Below are 22,713 nucleotides of genomic sequence, written 5' to 3'. Positions count from 1 at the left end.
CTGATTTTAGCATTAAAGGGATAGTTGAACATTTTGTCAAATTGGCCCATTGCCATAATCCCTATAGTCATAGCAGTAGGTTCGTTACTTTTAATTGTCGGTGCAAGCTATTTTTAGAACGGCGGAGCAGAGCCGTGAGCTGCTCAGAGCTACGCTACGGAGGCTCATTATGGGATTTCTTGGTTTCCCTCATCAAACTCATCAAATACACAATCCAACAACTCCACAACGCTCTGGTGGACAAGTTGTGACCTGCACATTCACCACGCTATGAGATAATAACACAACGTTACCAGACAGAGTTGTTTTAGAGGGAAATACAGAGTCTGCTTGATGAAAAACTGTCCCTGAAGGCAACGTGCATCAGCGGTTTTGCATGAATTTACCTAGAACGCGAACGCTTTCAGAGCTGTCGATCTCGTTTGGTGCTTCAAACATGCAGCTTTAGTTTGGTTTGAGCTCCTGACAACACAGTGGTATCAAACCACAGTCGCTACATAAATGTTAGTTGTGTCCACGGTTACCGTAGCTACAGCTGCTATAACCCTGCAGCCTGGAGGGGGCGCCATGCAGCAGAACTCTGTGTTGTTGGTATTTTTATTATTTTGCCAGTAGTATTATTTATTTAATGCCACATTGCTGAGGCCAGTCATATCCCATAACTGTGTGTGTGTGTGTGTGTGTGTGTGTGTGTGTGTGTGTGTGTGTGTGTGTGAGGTAATCCTGACAGGTGTGTGCATGTGTATTGTGTGTTTGTGCAGGTGAACTACTTAGAGGAATGCTGATGCTGCTGCTGCTCACGCTAAGAGCTCCACTTGACTCCGAGCTACACACACACACACAAACAGAAAGCTTTTTCATATACGTGCTGTCACCTATTTCAAGACGTGTGTGTGTGTGTGTGTTTGTGTGTGTGTGTGTATTTTTGATATGTGTGTGTGAACAATTGTAAACAGCAGAGTGCTGAATGTGAAACGGCCTCTGGACCGGTGTGACAGCATCAGAGCAGCTTTAGGAACGGTGTTGGAGAGCAGCGAGGAGGAAGAGGAGGAGGAAGAGGAGGGGGGGGGAGAGGGGGTGGGTGGCGATGTAGTAAATAAAGATAAAAACATTATAATGAAAAAAAAGAAGAAGAAGTGAGATAAATGAGGACGGAGGCTCAGAGTAACGAGGTGGAGAGAGAAAAATGAGAAGCAGCGTAGTGAAGAGAAGTAAACAAAGAAATAAAAGTCAGGAAGAGGGAAGGAGAGATCAATAGTGTGTGTGTGTGTGTGTGTGTGTGTGTGTGTGTGTGTGTGTGTGTGTGTGTGTGTGTGTGTGTGTGTGTGTGTGTGTGTGTGTGTGTGTGTGTGTGTGTGTGTGTGAGAGAGACAGAGATGATCAGATTTCCAGGCTCAGCAGAGCAGAAGTTCTGCAGCGACGCAGCGACGCAGCGTCCTCCATCTTTGTTCCTCTCAGCAGCAACACTGCAAAAAAGCAAAATCTTTCCAAGAATATTTGTCTTATTTCTTGTCAAAATGTCTCATTTCTAGTCAAAACTAATCTCTTTTCACTTAAAATAAGACTCATCACCTAAAAATTAACTTGTTTTTAGATCATTTTCACTTGTTTCAAACACATTTTCACTTGAAATAAGTAGAAAAATCTGCCAGTGAAAGCAAGTTTTTTTGTGCTTGTAATAAGAAAGAAAAACTTGCTCCACTATCAGATTTTTCTACTTATTTCAAGTGAAAATCTGCTTGAAAAAAGTAAAAAGTGTCTAAAAACAAGCTGCTTTTTAATGTTGTTATTATTTTAAGTATAATGAGATTTGTTTTGACTAGAAATGACATTTTGACTAAAAAATAAGACACATATTCTTGGTAAGATTTTGAGTTTTTGCAGTGCATTCTGTTTCACTGTTCCACAATAAACAAACTATTTAAAGTATATTTTAATGTGACTCTCACTGACAGCAGCAGATATACGGTGGCGTGTACGTAGTCGTGTCTTGGCCTGTTTAAATTGTGCCAAACTGTCATTTTACTGTAGTTTTTATTAGTTTTAGTCACATTCATACTTTTCTTTGTCCAGTCAAGTTTCAGTTTTAAAAGTCTGAGCATTTTAGTCAGAATAACTCACAACTTTTTTCATCTAGTTTTAGTAGATGAAAACTGATGACATTTTAGTCTAGTTCTAGTCGATGATTTTAATCTCTTTCTAGTAATGTAATTCTATTTAACCCAGTCAATAGTATAATTACATACTATAGACAAAACCACATTTTTCTTTTAGTCAAACCTGTTTCACAATTCAAACATGGTTATCTTATTATTATATTATTGTCCATTCCAGACATGGAAGATGCTGCTCAACATATTTATAGAGATTATAGAGCTTTTATCAGCTTTTAACAACATCCAGACGAAGGTGTAATCTTGAAGCGTGAATTAGCGTGAACTCCAAACTGAGCCCCGACCCGTTCCATCAAGAGACACCAGGAAGTCGAGTGTCAAAAATATCCTGAAATTACCCAAAGGAAAGGAAATGAACGCTCCAAAGTTTTGTTTTTACTGATTTCTTAAAGCTTTTACTTCCATTTATTCACAATAAACCTCAGAAATGAACGACAACCTTCTCAAAATATTATGACTCTGAATTAGTTGTGACCTTCGGATAGTCGACGATTCGTTGATTCTGATTCGATGGCCGACCGTTATGAAAACAACAGATCAAACCATTCATTGGCGCTGTCCATGGTGCTGAGACACTCGACACATTTTCACTCTCCAAAAAACCCGACCTCGTCATCGCTGCACCGTCCCCAGAGACAGTAATGTCGTGCACATGAGCCAATCAGATGGAGAATGTCCTGTGATCTTATGCCAGCTGAAGAATTACATTATTATTTGGTGTTTCAGCTCAGTTCTCCAGAGCGGGAAAAAACAACGTTGGTCGACTAAAGGCAAAATCTGACGACTCAGATACGACTATGAAAATTCTTAGTCAAGGACCCCCCTACTCTGAATAATAACTTTATTTATTTGGAGGCTTAATTCCTTGACGGTCTCTGATCACTAACACAGTCTGGTCTCCTCCTTTTTTTATCCTTTTAAATCTCATCTTGTCATTTTACTAATTTTACCTCGTATTCAGTAGTTGTATTATTGTCTAGTGATTGTTCAGCAGGTAAAGGTAACAGCAGCAGAACTGATCTGTTTTTTTTTCCCTCTGAGGCCATTACATTTTTAAAAAATTGTCAAAATGTCAAGATGGCTGCCATGTCTGGTACAGGAAACATACGTGTATCATGGTGTTTTAGAGACTCCAGTGATTTTTATCGTTGAATTTTACATTTGACAAAAGAGTTCGACCAGAAAAGGTTCCTAACTTCATCTTGTATTGTTTGTAATTGAATCCAGGATTACCTCATCTAACTGATTCACCTTTAATAAAAAGAAAGAAAAGAAAAGAAAAGCACTATGACTCGGTGTTATTGCCGTATCATGGGACACCGGTTAGTAAAACTGAGTCACATCGACGTCCGATCACCAACATGCGTCAGCCGACTGCGACTGTTTACGTTAACATGTCTGCTAATGGAAACGACGAGATGATGAGGCCACACACACACACACACACACACACACACACACACACACACACACACACACACACACGGCTGTCAGTCCTGCTGGGTGTCTTATTAACCCTCATTAGCCGTTTTCTCTCAGACATTAATGAGACGATCTCGTGACGAACCCTCCCTGCTGAGTGCGCTTGGTGTGTCTGAGGGAGCGACAGAAGGGAAGAGGGGAGGTCAGAGATGAAGAGAGAGAGAGAGGGATGAGGAGAGAGTGTAGGAGCAGGAAGGAACAGATGGAAAAACTTGGATGGACAGAACAGAAAGAGAGAGAGAGAGAGAGAGAGGATTAACATGTTCACTTTAAAATAAATCCCACTTCAATCATAAAAATTTCTAGGGAAAGAAGTGAAATAAGAACGAACCGTATAGATAGATAGATAGATAGATAGATAGATAGATAGATAGATAGATAGATAGATAGATAGATAGATAGATAGATAGATAGATAGATAGATAGATAGATAGATAGATAGATAGATGTGGCTGTTTGCTGATGAACACACACATCACAGACTGGGTCATTTCCATGATTGGCCCAGGGCCGTGCAGAAGTGTCCCCCAGCTGTGAGGCCCTGAGGCTGGGCAGCTGACGACAGGAGCAGCCCCCCCCCCCCCACCCCTCCTCCTCCTCTTCCTCCTCCTCCTCTTTCTCCTGACTGCTGCCTCCTTCCATCTTTAAAGAGAAACAAGGCAAAGAAGGAAAAGGAAAGAAGGAAGAGGAGGAAGATGTTTATCTGCTCCAGATACACCGCCCCCAATGCTCCGTACAATCAGTGGTTAATAATGTATGAACAGGTGAGATGAATAGACAGGAAGTTAGCTGTAAAGACCAAAACCGTTCTTCATACCCAGCTGGAAACCCGGTGTTTATTTCACTTTAAAGGGACAACGAGGAGTTTCTATTTGGTTATAAAAAAAGTCTCACGTTAAAGGGATAGTTCACCCTAGAATGATATTTCGCTCATTATCTACTCACCCTCATGTTGACTAAGGGCTGGAAGAAGTCTCAGAGTCCACCGTCCCTTCTCTGAGTTACAGGGGGTCTCGGCATAGCAGTGCATGTCCATATAACGGTTGCAAAGGGACACCAGAGCTCTTCGTAAAAAAAACACACACAAAAAAACATCCAAATACCTCCATGCTGCTCGTATGTAATGTCCGTCTTGTGCTGAAGCCCCAAATTGCGTAATTGTCCCGAAAAAAATTAAATAAGTCCACATTCCAAGCATGTTTGTAGCGGAAGCTTCTCGAAGCTCCTCTTCCTGGTCCGTCCAAATCTCGCGTGATTTGCGCCGGCGTCAGTGCGGTTACTGCGAATCACGCGAGATTTGGACGGACCAGGAAGAGGAGCTTCGAGAAGCTTCCGCTACAAACAAGCTTAAAATATAGACTTATTTAATTTTTTTCGGGACAATTACGCAATTTGGGGCTTCAGCACAAGACGGACATTACATACGAGCATCATGGAGGTATTTGGATGTTTTTTTGTGTGTGTTTTTTTTACGAAGAGCTCTGGTGTCCCTTTGCAACCGTTATATGGACATGCACTGCTACGCCGAGACCCCCTGTAACTCAGAGAAGGGACGGAGGACTCTGAGAATTCTTCCAGCCCTTAGTCCACATGAGGGGGAGTAGATAATGAGCGAAATATCATTCTAGGGTGAACTATCCCTTTAATGTGGATGAATCTCCGTTACCACTTGTTAATGGTCCATTTTAGATAAATCTATGGTTTTGTCTCTATGGTTATTTTGTTATTATTAGTGGTGGTGGAAATGCTGGGCGAGCCGACCAGCGTTTCTTTACTTTCGGTTTCGTGGCGAGTCATGATAATAACGCCGCCGAATCACCGTTTATGGTCGGAACTACGACGGTATGTGATCGTCTTCCAACCTCTGACTTTAATTCTTGATGAATGAAAACATTCTTGGCAAGACGTCCATCTTGCGCCGGTCCAAGAATTTCACCGTGCATGCGGAGGCTCATGGTAATAGGAGAACACTTCGCTTTCTAAAACTCCTCATTGTCCCTTTAACATGTGAGTCTATGGGACTGACTCACTGTTGGAGACACTAGTGGTCAGTGGAGGAACTGCAGCTTCATGTTTCGTACATGTTTCAGTGGTGAAGGTTCAGATGGAGGCATTTTGATCCTAAAATTTGAGACGGTGCAAGTAAATTTTTCGTGCAACAAGCAAATTTGGCTCTTTTTTTTGTAACACTGGTGAAACGTGGAAGAGGCGACTCATAGTTTCTGTATTCTGTCATCACAGGTGTCAGGTTAATGTGTGTGAGGACGATGATTGAAAAGGAAATGTGAATATTTGCTTTGCAGGTTGATTTACAGTGGGCACAGCTAAATATGCGGCTTGTGCTGTGCTCCTAAAATTTTAAGTCGGGGGAACACTGAGCTCCTGGTAGAACAAGTCAGTCTGGAGGCCTGAGGTTGAAATGCAGTGTGTTTACATGATACATCATCATGGTTTCGCATCTTCTCGCTGGTTGCACTGTATGAAATTCACTGAATCTGCACTGACGCATCAGAACAGGCGCTTCTTTTTTCTTTTTCTTTTTTTTGGCCGGGTTCGGTCCAGCTAATCTGCTTCACTTTGTGCCATTGTTAACGGAGGTCCGTGGGTATAGCCACAGTCACGAGGTACCGGTGAGGAGAAGTGACAGCGTGTGGCGGTTAGCGACACTGAACTTAAACTCACTCACCCATAAAAGACGTGCTAACCCACTTGCCAAGTGGTCATTGACATCTTGGTGAAACCAAAGACGGTTTATAAACCAAGACCTTTCATGAGGAGTCAGCTTCCTGTATGATGTCACGTGGGCTTCTGCTCGGCCACGCCCCTTTAGAGAGACCAGAGGCAGCATAGAGTGTATTGATTCCTATGGGACAATTTAATGTGAACACCGATTATGGTCGGGTCTTTCTCCCCACGGTCACTGAAGTAAACTTTGGACTCATTTTTCACAAGCCACATCTCTTCTGAACATTTTGACACCAAAATGGTAATTTTCAGACGGAGAGATCCGGAGAAAATCCACTTTGTTCCAGACCTGTCTCTGTCTCTACCACACACTCTCGCGAGATTTGGCACCGATCTCCTAGGCAACGTCAAACAAACGGCCGCGAACTCCCATGAAAATGATTTAAATTATTTTTGGCATGCTAAATATGACTGTTAGTAGTGTAAATATTTAATGTTATCATAAGAAAATATAAACATCTCACTTTCATCTTCCTAAAACTTGTATAAATCCACACACACGTTCACAGACGAGGTGGTGACGGTTGTTGGCCACGCCCATTTAGAGAGACAGGAAGTGAAACCATTTCATATCATTGGAGCAGCCGCTCATGGAGGATCTTTCCATTTATTGAATATCTTTGGTGAAACAGTTAGCATCATCGCCCACGGTGTGGGAGACCTGGGGTTCGAAACCCACTCAGGGCAGGGCAGAACAAGATCAGTCACACCCTCTCTACTGTTGTGAAACATGCGAAACATGCATCGTCCAGTTACAGTTGGATTAAGGCGAGTTGCCAACCGTATCTGGATGTTTTAGTCGGATTTAGAGAAGTCCAGTTTTAGTCGAACTAACACGTTTACATGAACTTTAGTTATATTTGGATTAAGGCCATAATTATTTATTTCAACTGTCATGTAAACGTATTGAGTGTGTCTCTTTTAAAATGAGGAAAGTTCAGTTCCACTCAGATCAGATGTCAAACAGAGCAAAGCAGAGGAAACAGGAAGTGATTATAGATCGGGTCGGACGGCCTTAAAATCAGTGGCGTGTGGAGACATGAGTCCAGGCTCAGGAGGAAACATCTCAACAAAGTTTTAGTAAAAAGCAAAGGAAACTCAGGTTTCCGGTCAGCAGAAGTCGCTGGTGACTCAGACTGTGTTTGTGGCGGTTCTGAGCGGCGGCTGCAGCTCGTCAACATTCACACCGACCGATCGATCACAGAGTTGTTGTTGAAGGTCGTCGCTGGTTTTCACATTTCTCACTGTGGAGAGGAGTTCAGTTCTCACAGCAACACTGAGGGAGCTGTTGTTACGGCAACCGACCAGACCGCTGGCTGGCTCGCCGCTTCATCTTTGGCGTCCTTGAACCTCCTGCTGCTCCGTGACCTCTGACCTCTGACCTCTGACCCCGGTGGAGAGGAGTGGAACCAGAGCAGAGAAAACATGATCCACATCTGTGTGTGTGTGTGTGTGTGTGTGTGTGTGTGTGTGTGTGTGTGTGTGTGTGTGTGTGTGTGTGTGTGTGTGTGTGTGTGTGTCATCCTCGTTTCCCTCCATGTTCTCCTCGACATGTCGGGGATCAGTGGAGCATTAACGGAGAAACATGCTTACACGCTACATCACACACTCCCATCACAGCTACACACACACACACACACACACACATGCACTCGTGGATTAATAATCCATGACTAATCACACACACACACACACACACACACACACACACAGGGAGAGATACTGTACATATATACGCAGTAATATGTATGTATGTATGTATATGTATGTCTGCATTGTAGTGAATGAAGGTTCAGTAGATGTGGTCGTTTTACTGGCTCTCTGCGTACGAAGCTCACGAAGCATGAAAACCATCAGCTGTGTGTGTGTGTGTGTGTGTGTGTGTGTAGCAGAGATTATAAATCAGACTCAGAGCTGAAACAGATTTCAACCTGCGACAGTAACTGGACGACATGTTTGATGTTTCTCCAGAGGAAGTGACCGTCAGACTGAACACGTCACCAGTTCATCTCAATGATCCCTGCTGATTGTTTGGGCTCGTGCTGGGAGCAGACGGTCAGTGTGTGTGTGTGTGTGTGTGTCGTCCTTGTGGACAAGGTGTTTATACAATATTTAAAGGGATAGTTCACCCAAAATTGAAATTGCACTCATTATCTCCTCCCCCTCATGTGGACTAAGGGCTGGGAGAAGTTTCAGAGTCCTCCGTGGCTTCTCTGAGTTACAGGGGGTCTCGGCGTAGCAGTGCATGTCCATATGACGGTTGCAAATGGATACCAACTGTCTTCGTCACAAAAAGACACACCAAAAAACATCCAAATCCTGGTTGGTTCAAATTTGACGAACCAGGAAGAGAAGCTTCTGCTACAAAACAAGCTTGAAATACAGACTTATTTAATTTTTTCGGGACAATTTCTCATGTCGGGGCTTCAATACAAGACGGACATTACATACGAGCAGCATGGAGGTATTTGGATGTTTTTTGGTGTGTCTTTTTGTTACGAAGACAGTTGGTATCCATTTGCAACCATCATATGGACATGCACTGCTACGCCGAGACCCCCTGTAACTCAGAGAAGCCACGGAGGACTCTGAAACTTCTCCCAGCCCTTAGTCCACATGAGGGGGAGGAGATAATGAGTGAAATTTCTATTTTGGGTGAACTATCCCTTTAACTACACTCAGTTCAGTGTAGATGTGAGTTTTGATGAATGAGTCACACACGACAGTCACAGTACAGGTGTGTGTGGAAGTCGAACAGTTGTCTATGGATATTTTCATTCATCCAGGTCATTGTTCTCTCTCTGTCTTATCCAAGGGGCTTCATCAGTTCGTATGTATCGGTCTCACTAATCTGACGAAGTCTACTCAGACTAGTGCGAAACGTCTTCCTAGACAAATACAAGTCCAGTTGCCTACGATTCAATTTGAGAGTCGAGAAGTCGAACCGTTCTTCAGTCCTCGGACCTCTGAGTTCAAACTACTGAGAAACAGCTGTTTTCTATTTGCATGTGAATATCCTCATTTGTCCAGGTCGTAGTTACGTATCTCAAGGAAATTTAAATCGAAAGCAACTGGACTTGGTTATAGGAAGACGTTTCACTTCTCATCCAAGAGGCTTCATCAGTTTCAGCTGTTTATTATGGAAGCTGAGAGAAAAAAAAAAAACATCTCATTATTTTCCAGATAACACAATGGTTTTTCTCTTGATGACATCTCATTAACATATTGTTGTACTGTGCTGCTAAGTTTCCAAAGTCTCATCTGGACTCTTTCTCTGCACTTTATTGATTTAGATGAATAATTACACTAACACTGATATGTTTTTACTTTATATTGTTACTGACTGTATTGTATTGTTTTAATAACCGTTACCTGCCGAGGGACAACGGATGCAAATGAGCAGTCAGGCATTTACTAAGTATTTATACTGAAGTTCATTACTGTGCACAAAAAGATTAAATAAATTAAAAACAAAAAGCATTTTCTGTCGCTACTGTAACAGAACTAGTTGTTAACCCTTTCATTTACTCTAATTATGTGATAATTACATGATAATGTCAAGAAATAGCCTAGAAATAACCGTCAATTTCATAATAATGTCATGTTTCTTTATAAAGACAAAAGATTACACATGATTTTCATGCTTTGGCCAGAATTTTTCTCCACAAGTCCTTTGCGATTGACCAATATTTCTGGCTATTTCTACACAATCAATTGTTATTTCTTGGCATTGCATTACTATGAAATTGACCATTATTTCTAGGCTGTTTCTAGACATTATGATGCAATTACTTGTTATTTCTTGACATGATGTAATTAGCGACCTGTAAATTAAAGGGTTACCGAGTAGTTTTTTTTGTTTTTGTTTGTTTCCTTATAATTTTTGGACTAATTATAAAACTCAGCAACTTCACTTATTAAAAAATATATATATATGAGTAAAAACTAAAAAAAAACACTCAGTTTCAGGCCTGGAGATCTGATGAACGTGCAGCGGAAACCGTGAACTTATCAGCTCGACACTCGATCTGTTATCAGCTCAACTGGCACAGCATTAACAGTAAAGAGCTGCACCTCAGTGTGTGTGTGTGTGTGTGTGTGTGTGTGTCTGTCCCATAGGAATGAAAGGTGCTGCTGTCAGCTGCCTTCTCTGCACCTCGGGTAATGGATTTGACCCTGTGTGTGTGTGTGTGTGTGTGTGTGTGTGTGTGTGTGTGTGTGTGTGTGTGTGTGTGTGTGTGTGTGAGAACTAGGCTAAAAGCACATTCACACCACTGCTATGTGATCTGAGGTGTGAAAGTGGAAACATTCATACAGCCAGATGACCAGGTGACACGAACACAGTCCAACCGTGACAACAGCTGCTGTGAAAGAAGAAAAACAAGAACTCCTCCTCTATTTTTTTTTTTTTTTTTACGCCTCAAACAACTGAAATCAATCTGAAACTAAACACAAATGAACATCGTGTCAAACAGAAGCAGCAGCAGCAGCAGCAGCAGCAGCTCTGGTCTCTGTGGTGGTGGTGGTGGTTGTTGTGCGTATTGTCTATATCCTGTGTTTGTCATTAACATTGTCTTTCTGTCTTGCTAAATGCAGTTTAGTCTGTTCACACACAGTCGCAGCCCAAACACACGGTTTTTGTTTGCAGCTCAGCAGAATCAGCAGAGAGTGACTCACACAAACAGGAAGCAATTACATTAATGATCCCGCTCTCAAACAGCGAAGCTCTGTGTGTGGTAGTGAGAAACTGAAAACTTCTCAAGTGTTGTGGTCAAATGTGGAAAAAGCAAAAATACGATTGAATGACGATGACAATTCTTAATTAATGTTTATACCAAACAAACTGGAGACGTGTGAGTCATTTTGTAGCAGAAACAGGACCATCAGTCAATTTTTTTTACCTAATCTGTGGTAACATTCAGAGAAAACAAGTCGTGCAAGTGTTGAATGGTGGGACCAAGTGGGCGGGGCTTTGTTGTGACATCACAAAGTGACAGGAAGTCCTGACGGCTGGTTTTAAGGTTCAGTTTCTGAATACAGGCTGTGTGCATTTCTCTGTGGACTGAGGCTTTGATACTTTCACAGTATTAATATAGAACCTAGAGCTGCTTTATAATCACACTACACATGGACATCTACCTTTATACTGTATGGAGCTTTAACACAAACATCTACCTTTATACTGTATGGAGCTTTAACACAAACATCTACCTTTATACTGTATGGAGCTTTAACACAAACATCTACCTTTATACTGTATGGAGCTTTAATACAAACATCTACCTTTATACTGTATGGAGCTTTAACACAAACATCTACCTTTATACTGTATGGAGCTTTAACACAAACATCTACCTTTATACTGTATGGAGCTTTAACACAAACATCTATCTATACCGTATGGAGTTTTAATGTTACTATATCACTGGACTTGTTCCTTGATTGACGGCTGGGTTTTGGAAACTGTTCATATTCCGAGTCTGACATTCAGTTCCTTTTCCTCCCAGAAAATGATTAACATTAATTTACAACTAATCAGCAGAGTGTTTTGTAGGAAATGCAATGATGACAAAATTATGTAAATTCTCCTATTGAATATATAAATAAATAAATAAATAACGTTGATGCCAAACACAATAGGAGACCCAGCAGCACGAACTCCACCTTTAGTGACTCTGGGATCGTTAAAATTGATTCAGATTCTGGTCCTGGTCCTGGTCCTCATCTTGTTTTTTGGCTGTGGCGGTTTTTGTCGTTAAGCAGCAGTTTGTTACTGAGAATCTGCTGCTACAACACTGTCTGACTGACAGCCAAAAGCTACTCACTTAAAGCACAGAGGGTTGGCAAATAATCGAGACACACACACACACACACACACACACACACACACACACACAGAGGCTCATTTCAACACCTCACTACTGCTTTCTGAGTGCTTCAGTTTTGTTTACTACGCTCAGCTCGAGAACGGCGCGGCAGAGGAAGCAGAGTGTTTTAAAACCCTAATTACCCACGACGGTCTCTTGACATTGAAATGTCTTTTTCCGGGAGATTTTTTACTAAAGTTGCACCACACTGTTGTGTTATGCAAATGAAACACAGAAAAACAGCAGCAACTGCATGAGGGAGGAAAAACAACAAGGCAGAGAAGTAGAAGCAGAGCAGACGTTTTACTGCAAAGCTGTTTGGAGAGACTTTGCAGTTTGCAGCAAGGAAAGGTCACAGGGTTGTTCAACTTTCAGCCATTTCTGAAACTGGTCTCTTGTGTTTTTCAGGTCGTCATTTCGCTGACTTGAATTCAACCTTCGTAAATGGACTGCACACTCCAGTGACTGACCCAGGGTAGAAAACAAATCCCTGGAAACTCTTATCCACAATTTAAATGATAAAAACAATCATTCTTGAGGAAGAGGTCCTGGAAATTGTTGGCAGATTGTTTCAGGTTCTTACCTCATCCCCAACAACATCGCCCAACTCACTTGATAGCAGTCATGTGCCATCGGGCCTCCATTCTCCTTTTACAATCTGGACCTTATTTTTAGCATAAAATACGATCTGACAAGATGACATCATCCAGGTCAGAGGTCAGCAGGTCAACCTACAGACCCCGGATGTTGATAACAGCTAACCCCGGACTCAGAGGGGAATAGCACTAGCCTATCAGAACTAAATATTGGTGAAATGAAGGAGTTTCTCTGCAGATAATGTGTTATTTAGAGGCTGCATTCTGCTGCCCTGTAGACTCCATTATACGGATATACGCGCCTCTTGGCTGGATCGGATTTCGGATTTCAGATTGTAAAAAATGGCAATTTCCCTTTAAGGGAGGAGAACTGGGACTGGGACTGGGACTGGGACTGGGCCTATGCTGCATTCAAGACAACTCGCAACTCGGAAAAAAAGAGAGCTCAGAGTTGTGAAAAATAAATTGTACGGCATCAAACCTGGAACTTACAGGTCGGACATTCAGGATCATTTCAGAGCCCCAGCTTTGTTAACGGTAAGAATGGAAGGGAAACAACAGTTATTTGTCGATGTTTTCACGCATTTTCATCTGCTTCCAGAATAAGCATAAATTGCTGCTGCGTGTATTTTTCAGCCACAACAATACGCCAAACTTTTGGGCAAATTTTCGAGTTGGAGTTTCGACCTCTCGGTTACTTCCGAGTCGTCTTGAACGCAGCATGAGTCCCAAACCAAATCGTTGTTGTCTGGACCATGTCCACTTGGATCCATGAGGATTTTAGACAAAGAGACTCACAGATCAAAGACGTCTGAAAGAAGATTGGCTGCAGCTATTCCCCAAAAACTGAAACTGAAGGAGACTGTTAAAGATAGCATCTGTTTTAAGTGTGTGTGTCTGTGTGTGTCCCATGGGTGTAAGCAGGGCCGGTTCTAGGCGGCATATATGAGGGGGCAGTCAGAAATGTGAAGGGGGCATCATGTGAACACATCATGCTCCAGCACTTTTTTTTCTCCGTGCTTATAGTAACTTCATTGAATTGGGTTGTTGACTATGTGTCCAACCCCAACCTGGAGAAGTGGATTGCACTTTGTCAGGCCTCTTCAGACCTGTCCAACTAGGGGCCGGGGGGCCAACCAGGGTCTTAGAGCCCAAATCTTTTACTGTCGTAATGCAAAGAGCCACATTATATGGGGGGTCAGGGGTGCATATACCTGAAGATGCATTGCAAACCCAGAGGGGGTGAAAAAGGTGAGTAGCTAAACCCCTGTAGGGGGGTCTGGGGGCATCTCCCCCCCAGAAAATGTCTGTGATTTTAAAATGTGAGTGAAGCATTCTGGTGTACTCTGAGAAGAGAGGGGGGGGGAGTCTACTATGGTCAAGATTTACAAAACTGAAAGGTAGTCTTATGAATACTAAAAAAAAAAGAAAAAGGAACAGAACATTTTAGAAAAGAACACTGTTCCTTTTTTGGCGGATTTTTGTGCTACTGCAGATAATTTTGTCAACTTGTAATATACACATTTCTTGAGTATATTAAAATGTGCTTTCTCAACTTCTAAAATTTGGATCTTGCCCCTGCGTAGAGCCGGCCCTGGGTGTAAATAGGACAGTTACCATGGCCTGTTGACTGTACAACTGGATAAACATAATACAACATTAAAGTGTGAGTGTGTGTTTGCGTGTGTGTACCTAGAAATGTATGTTTGTCAAAACGGTGTGTGACAGTTTCTTTCTCATTTATTGCATTTCTTGGCAGACTGTGTGTGTGTGTGTTTTGGCAAGAGATGCATGACTGTGTGTGTGTGTGTGTGTGTGTGTGTGAATATGTGTGTGTGTGTGTGTGTGTGTGTGTGTGGGACATGGACCAGATGGGGGATTAGTTCATCAGCTGTTTATTCTGCCGACTCCTCAGTTTTCATAATGACTGGACCTGAAGCGCATACACAACACACACACAACACACACACACACACACAGACAGCTGTCTCTCCTCACAGTGTACACCCGATAACTTGTGTTTCCCTTCACGGTGTTTTTGACTGTCGCCTCCCAAAATAAAACGTCTGGATCTATTTTAACCGAAGCGCGGCTCTTTAATCAGGGTGAGAACAAAAACCGATAAGCGGCACAACAAACCGCCGCCTCATCTCCCTCCTCTCTCCCACAGTGTCACCATCAGTCGCCTCGCACTCACAGCCGCTAAGAGGGTTTTAGATTTCTAAATCAAGCTCCACTTCAAAGATACTTTTTACTAAAATAAGACAAAGTAAAGTAAAGCTGCTCTCAGGTGTTGAGGCTCCGTGAGGAGACGTGGCCCTTGTTAAATCCTCTTTACTGCCTCATACATGTGCAGTGGTGAGTCATCAGTGGTTTCAGGACGATTAAGTGTGTAGGTGATTGGTTCACATGGTGTGATCTTAGATAGTTTCAACTATTTTAAGAAAAAAGGCCATATGCGAAAATGATAGTGTCATCTGCATAGAATCGGATATAAAAGAGGAACTCTGCAGGATTTCTACCTTAACTCAGCTCCATGTGTCCATTAGCTCCAGCTCCAGAGTCCTAGTGCTGTTTAAAGGGACAACGAGGAGTTTTGGAAAAGCGAAGCGTTTTCACACTACATTTATGAGCCTCCGCACACCGTACATTTCTTTGACCGGCGCAAGACAGACTCATGTTTTCATTCATCAATAATTAAAGTCAGAGGTTCAAAGAGGTTCAGCTACCGTCGTAGTTCCGACCATAATCAGCGATTCGACGGCGTTATTCTCATGAGCGTCCGCGAGACCGAAAGTAAAGAAACGCTGGTCGGCTCGCCCAGCGTTTCCGCCACCACTAATAATAACAAAATAACCATAGAGACAAAACCATAGATTTATAGAAAATGGGCCCATTAACAAGTGGTAACGTAGATTCATCCACATTAATATGAGACTTTTTTATAACCAAATAGAAACTCCTCGTTGTCCCTTTAAATCACTGACTAGTAACTAGTTCCAGGGAGAATGGAGCGTCTCGTGGCTGAAAACCAACCTTGTAAGATCAGAGCCTCCGACCCGGTGTCCCAGCTCTCGTCTCCATGGCGACACCGCCACACAAACGTTAAACGCGCTAACCCGTAACCCGTAATCTCTTGTTGATGCCAGATAAGACTACACAGATATCACCATGGTAACATGGTAGATGATAAATAACCTTATCCACCGCTCCATGGGTTGATTTCTCACCGGCTTCGTTGACAACAGGTTTATTACTGGCGACAGCTACAACACTCATCACTGTGACTTGTATTCCAAAGTTGGATGGCCCTCACTATCTACCAGGCGTGATCGACACTGGATTTTATTTATTTTCAAAGCTCTCACTGGTCTCTTACCATCTTATATTAACTCACTAGTATCTCTTAATGCAGGTCGTTACCGTACACGCTCAACAGACTGGCTCACACTGCAGGTTCCCTCTGTCAACACCCAACTTGGAAAGACTAGTTTTTCTTACTGTTGCACCTTCAACCTGGAACTCTATGCAAAATCATCTGAAACTTACCTCACTTTTACCAACAGGGCAATTTAAATCCATAATTACATCATATTTGACCTCTAACTGCTCCTGCTTTTAACTACACTTATTCAAGTTATGCTTTGTATGTTTGTTATGTCTGCATATTTATGTATGTCTCAAGTGTTTTGTCTTCTGTCTTTATATGTTCTGTGTTTCATCTCGGCTATATTGTAAATGAGGTTGCTCCTCAATATATCTCAGAGTTTAAATAAAGGTTATGAATGAAATGCACATGGAGGAGAGGAGGGTTAGAGACACAGAGGAGGAGACACCAGACCTGGAGAGGAGGATTTAAACATGTTTATGTTGCAGTAACACTAGTTGGGTTTCCATCCAAGTCGTATCGAATTTAAAAGCGGATTTTGTGAAAATGCGCAAAAAGCAAAGCGAATTTATGCCCGTTTCCATTCATTATTGTTTTGCGGTTATTGGGAGAGGAGGAGTGGTGCACCGTGAGATTACGTCATAAGAGAGCGTGAATGTATCCAACAGTTGACACTCAGCTGACACTCAACATCATGGACAATTTACGTACTTTCCGGACTATAGACGCACCTGTATAAGCCGCACCAGCTACATTTTAAAAGAAAATACATATAGAGGCTGCACTTGAATATAAGCTGCAGGTTTTCATGTTGTAACATGAGATATTTACACAGAAAGACAGTCGGGAACTGTGACAGTCCGCTCGCTTTTCTGCTGTTTTGGTTATGCTCCTCTCCTCCATGTGCATCTGTTTACATACGAAGCCGGTGAAAAATCAATAAGTTACATAACGATGTTACGGCGTGTGTTTGTGTAGTCTTAACCGTCATAAACAAAAGATTATGGGATACGGAGCGCGTTTGTGTTGCGGTGCAGAGAGGAGAGCTGGGAGACCGGGGCGTCGCTGGGTGAAGTCCAGCAGCTTCACCCACAAACTCTGACTCAATTCGCATAATCTGTTTCCATCACAAAAACTCGCATTTCCTTTAATCGATACGCTGACAAATCCACCCCCTCCAAGCGTATAAACTTTTATGCGCATTTACTGCCTTTATTCGAATTTCTGGCGTTTCCATTCAAAAGGTGGATGGAAACCCAACTACTGATTATGTTAATAACAATGGACCAAGTGTGACAGCTTGTTGTAAAGTTGCTCTGATACTTTTAGCTAGAAGAAGCTGATGCTCTATGACGAGGTGCCAGTCGGTCGTTAGTGTCTAACCCCTAACCCAAGAGGTTTGTCAGCAGCAGACCTTCAGATCTGATGATCAGCATCCAAATTCAGGTTTATTATCACAACTTTCTCTTAAATGACCGACGGCATCATCGTTGTTTCAAACCCAGAACCACAGAATATTTAAAAGCAGCGCTCCCTGTAATTACAAACCCTGGGACTCGTTAAGGATTTGTGTCCGTGTGTATTTCTTCTGGAGGTGGAGCGTAACGAGGAACAGTTTGACTCAGGCCTGACACGCTCTTTTTTTTATTTTTCTGTCTCTCCTGACAGATTGAAGACCCCTGAAAACTTAACTGAATATTTGATGTGGTGTAAAAGGCAACTCATGACCTGGAGTGATTCAGACTCCACGGTTCAGGAAGATGAAGGGGGAAAAGAGAGCAGAGAGAGACAGCTGGATGGACGGAGTAGAGAGAGAGAAGAGGAAGCGGTGTCAGAAAAAGGACAAAAGAAGAAAAAGAAGTTTGAAGCGAGAGGAAAAGCAGTTTGTGTGAAGGAGATTCAAAGAGGGTGACGAGAGGAGCGCTGAGGGTTGTTTTTCATTTGAGATCGAACAACTAAATAAAGACAGTCCAAACAGAAAGATGGGAGACAGATGGGTGGATGAAACACAAACAGAAAAACAAAAACTCCAGGAACAAAGTGCGAGTTGAAGGGAAGAGGGAAGAGGGAAGCGTGAGGCAGAGCGGAGGAGAGGAGAGGAGAGGACAGGAAGGCAGCAGCAGAAGGTGTCGGTAAACAGACCGTTTTGAAGCAGGTTAATGAGCCGACATGAAACAGAATGACAGAGCAACGACGGTAATTAACCACCGGTACAGGCTGACCTGGGAGCTGCAGGTAGAGCCGCGACGCCGCCGTCACATGACGCACACGCAGGCTTGGAGTCAGATGAGTGGGAAGCTCAGAGTTCACTTCTTAATGCTTAATGGTCTCCATAAAGACGTGGACTCGGCCGGTCAGGGTCGAGGTCCTCTTGATATCGAGTGGAAGCTTTTTATTTTTCATTAATACCACCTGATTAAATCTGTTAGAAACGATCCAGACGGTTGGCTGGTGGTGGTTTTAACTTCTATAAATTAGGGCCCAGCTGGTTTAAATAGGCCGGTTACAGCCTTTAGAGAAGAAGGGATAGTTCAACATTTTGGCAAATTGACCCATCGCCATAATCCCTATAGTCATAGCAGTAGGTTCGTTACCTTTAATTGTCGGTGCAAGATATTTTTAGAACGGCAGAGCAGAGCCGTGAGCTGCTCAGAGCTACGCTACGGAGGCTCATTATGGGATTTCTTGGTTTTCCTCATCAAACTCATCAAATACACAATCCAACAACTCCACAACGCTCTGGTGGACAAGTTGTGACCTGCACATTCACCACGCTATGAGATAATAACACAACGTTACCACACAGAGTTGTTTTAGAGGGAAATTCATGCAAAACCGCTGATGCGCGTTGCCTTCAGGGACAGTTTTTCATCAACAGTCTCTGTATTTCCCTCTAAAACGGCTCTGTTTCGTAACGTTGTGTTATTATCTCATAGCGTGGTGAATGTGCTGCTCACAACTTGTCCACGAAAGCGTTTTGGAGTTTTGGAATTTTGTATTTGATGAGTTTGATGAGGGAAACCAAGAAATCCCATGAGCCTCCGTAGCGTAGCTCTGAGCAGCTCACGGCTCTGCTCCGCCGTTCTAAAAATAGCTTGCACCGACACTTAAAGTTAACTAACCTACTGCTATAATGACTATAGGGATTATGGCAATGGGCCAATTTGCCAAAATGTTGAACTATCCCTTTAATCGGCTAAAAGTTGTCCAATAGACGCCGATGTTAACATTTCTGTTTTCACTAATAAAATCAGGTAATAAAACTTGGTTTTACTGAGAAATGACGTCCTTGTAGGGGAAGTGGGGTCAGATTGATTGAGGATAGAGAATAGGAGACTCGATACCAGATAGTACCAGACTCGATGCATGATTATTTTACTTCCCGAGGCTGTCATCCGTTTTTTGCACGTCATTTTGTGCTTGTTTATTTTTTCTTTTTGAGAAGCTGAATCTAACAGGAGCTTATGTTGGAATTGGACGGTTTGAGTTCCAGTTTTGAAAATAGTAAAATGTTGTGTTTGACCTTTATTTTTGGGATCAAAAGCAGCTATTTGTTTTTTAAAAGTTTTTTTTTTTTTCATGTAAAATACTGAATCGGCCGATATATCGGTTATCAGATTTTTTTAATTCCGTAATACCGGCATCGATTTGCCCCCAACAAAATCCATATCAGTCAGGCCCTGATATAAACTTTCTCTATGATGATAAACTTTATTTTAATTTGTACAGCACCTTCATCAAGGGCTTCACATGGAAAGAGAAAAGATAAACGTAAAACACTTATGTAAAATTAACATCATTAATGTAACATAAGATCAAATTAAGTAATGAATGAAAAGATAGTTGAAATTAAATAAATTACATTGACAGAGAGCAATACTAGAAATTTAAAGGAGTAGAGGTGGATGTTCTTTTAGGTTTTCTAGTAAAATTAACAGCTTTTGGGAAAACTGAAGTGTTTAATTTTACAAAAAATATTCTTTACCACTTTTAGAACAAAACAATCTCAACACAACACACATGCATAACTAACTTGGTGTAAATGATTTAACGTGGAGGTGACGAGCTCAACACCATGGACCAGTTTACTTGAGTTCAACATCTGATGACGCATCAGTTCACTTGTTTTTATGTTTTTGTTTAAGAAGTTTCAACCAATCAGAACAAATGACGAATGTTTCTCTTTTCTGAATTAAAACGTATATTTAGTCGCTCCTTCCTCAGCTCCTGGTCGCCACGTGGTCTTGGAAACGTTCGGAGCTCCATGATCCATCACTGCCAGGACGCTGTGACCTCGTGTCCTTTGACCTCATTGTTGCAGCTTTTATTTTTTGCTACGTCTGTGATATCTGGAAATGAGACGATTCTGAACAAAAGCAAAGACTAAGTGACAAAGCTTTTTTTTTTATTGATTGTGTTTAGCACACGGGGTGAATCGGTTGATGCTGCTGCAGAAACACAAACCTACGGCTGGTTCTCTGATGGCGGCCGCTCTCTCCGGCTAAAAGGAAAAACAGCTCATGAAATAAAGATGTGTAAAGTTCAGGCGGAGGGAACTTAGTCCTGCCATATTAGTTCAACTTGTCGCAAATTATTCATCACATTATCTGATAATTTATTAATGCGCTGGCCAGGGAGTGGGTAAGGGGTGGTTAATGTATTTTTGTTGTTGCTTCATTTTTAAAAAAAACTTTTACTTTAATTGACTTTAAAACAGTTAAAATCTAAAATGTTAAATGAAAAGCAGCAGAAAGAAGAATCGTTTATTATAACCGCTCACCCTCATTACAGTGTATTTTATCAAAAGGAAATATCTGTCGTAATGCAACGCATCAACTCTGAAGTTATTTCGTACGAAGTCTGTCTGCATTTCAATTCCTGGGTCAAGTAACGACACATCGACGGCTTCGTCTCTTGATCATAAGCTCCAAATCATCACAATCTTCTACAGGGATGTTCAATTACAAATCAGCACTTTGGTCGACTGAGGTTGTTTTAAATGTGCTTTATAAATAAATTGTGACTTGACTTGACAGATTTTTTTTTAAAAACAAGAAATTTATCTGGGCCAGACATTTTATTAACACAAATTATGTATATTGAAAAACCAGTACTGTTTATTCATTGGTCACATTTGACACAGGCAAATCAAAAAGTGAATAAACACAATGAAAAAAGCTTTAATTGAACAGGCTCTGAGGTAGTGGTGATACTTGACTGCACTTTTGAAATGAAAAATAAACATCTTGATGATATCTAAACCCGAGCACCAATCAAAGCAATAACCTGCTTCCCTTATGAATTAAAATAAATGTTATGGTCACCTAGACACACCTCAAAGAGTATAAAGAAGAAAACCAATAGCTGTAGGAATCTCTGAAGGTTCATAGTTCAGGTTTTTCTACCTTTCTTATGGGACCCATCATGGGTCGGGCTTGAACACCGTACAGCTTTACCTTGTGTAGCTCAACCATGATGCAACATGCAACTACATGCAAAGTGAATAAAATATTCCCAACTCTTTAGCAAGCAAGTAAGCAAAACTTTATTCGTATAGCACATTTCATTCCAGGTCGAAGCACAATGTGATTTACAGAGCATCAACAAGGTGGTTAATACAATAAAAACAAAATGTCTATGGATATTCTCATTCATCCAGGTCATCGTTACCTCTGGGCAACAAATTGAATCGAAGGCAACTTGACTTGTATTTGTTGAGATGAAGATGTTTCACCTCTTGGGCTTCAATGGTGACTAGTGAGGACTAGTCAGACCGATGCGTTAGGAACTGGTGAAGCCTCTTGGATAAGAGGAAAACGTCTTCCAGTTGCCTTCGATTCAATTTGTTGCCCAGAGATGATAATTAAAATAAATAAATACAGAATAAACAAAATAAAAACACAATTAAAACAATAAAAACACAAACCAGACTAAAAGCTTTAATCCTAAGGAAAATAATGCCATGGACAAACACATCTACACTGCAAGAACTCAAAATCTTGCCAAGAATATTTGTCGTATTTCTTGTCAAAATGTCTCATTTCTAGTAAAAACTAACTTCTTTCCACTTAAAATAAGACCCATCACCTAAAAAATAACTTGTTTTAGATCATTTTCACTTGTTTCAAGCAAATTTTCAATTGAAATGAGTAGAAAAATCTGCCAGTGAAAGCAGGTTTTTTTGTGCTTGTAATAAGAAACTTGCTCCACTATCAGATTTTTCAACTTATTCCAAGTGAAAATCTGCTTGAAAGAAGAAAAACATATCTAAAAACAAGCTACTTTTTAATGTGATGAATCTTATTCTAAGTAGAATTAGATTTGTTTTGACTAGAAATAAGACAAATCAGTTCGGGTCTGATTTTTTTTTCTCAAGATCTCTGTTCCTTTTTTGAAATCTGCTTTTTCCTTTTCTCTCTCTCATTTTCTTTCTTTCTTTTTTTTTTTTCTTTTTTTTGCTT

The sequence above is a fragment of the Trachurus japonicus genome, chromosome 14, assembly GCF_045865225.1.
Source record: "Trachurus japonicus isolate A0001 chromosome 14, Traja_1.0".
NCBI classification, from domain to species: domain Eukaryota; kingdom Metazoa; phylum Chordata; class Actinopteri; order Carangiformes; family Carangidae; genus Trachurus; species Trachurus japonicus.
Note: the sequence above shows the minus strand (reverse complement) of the source record.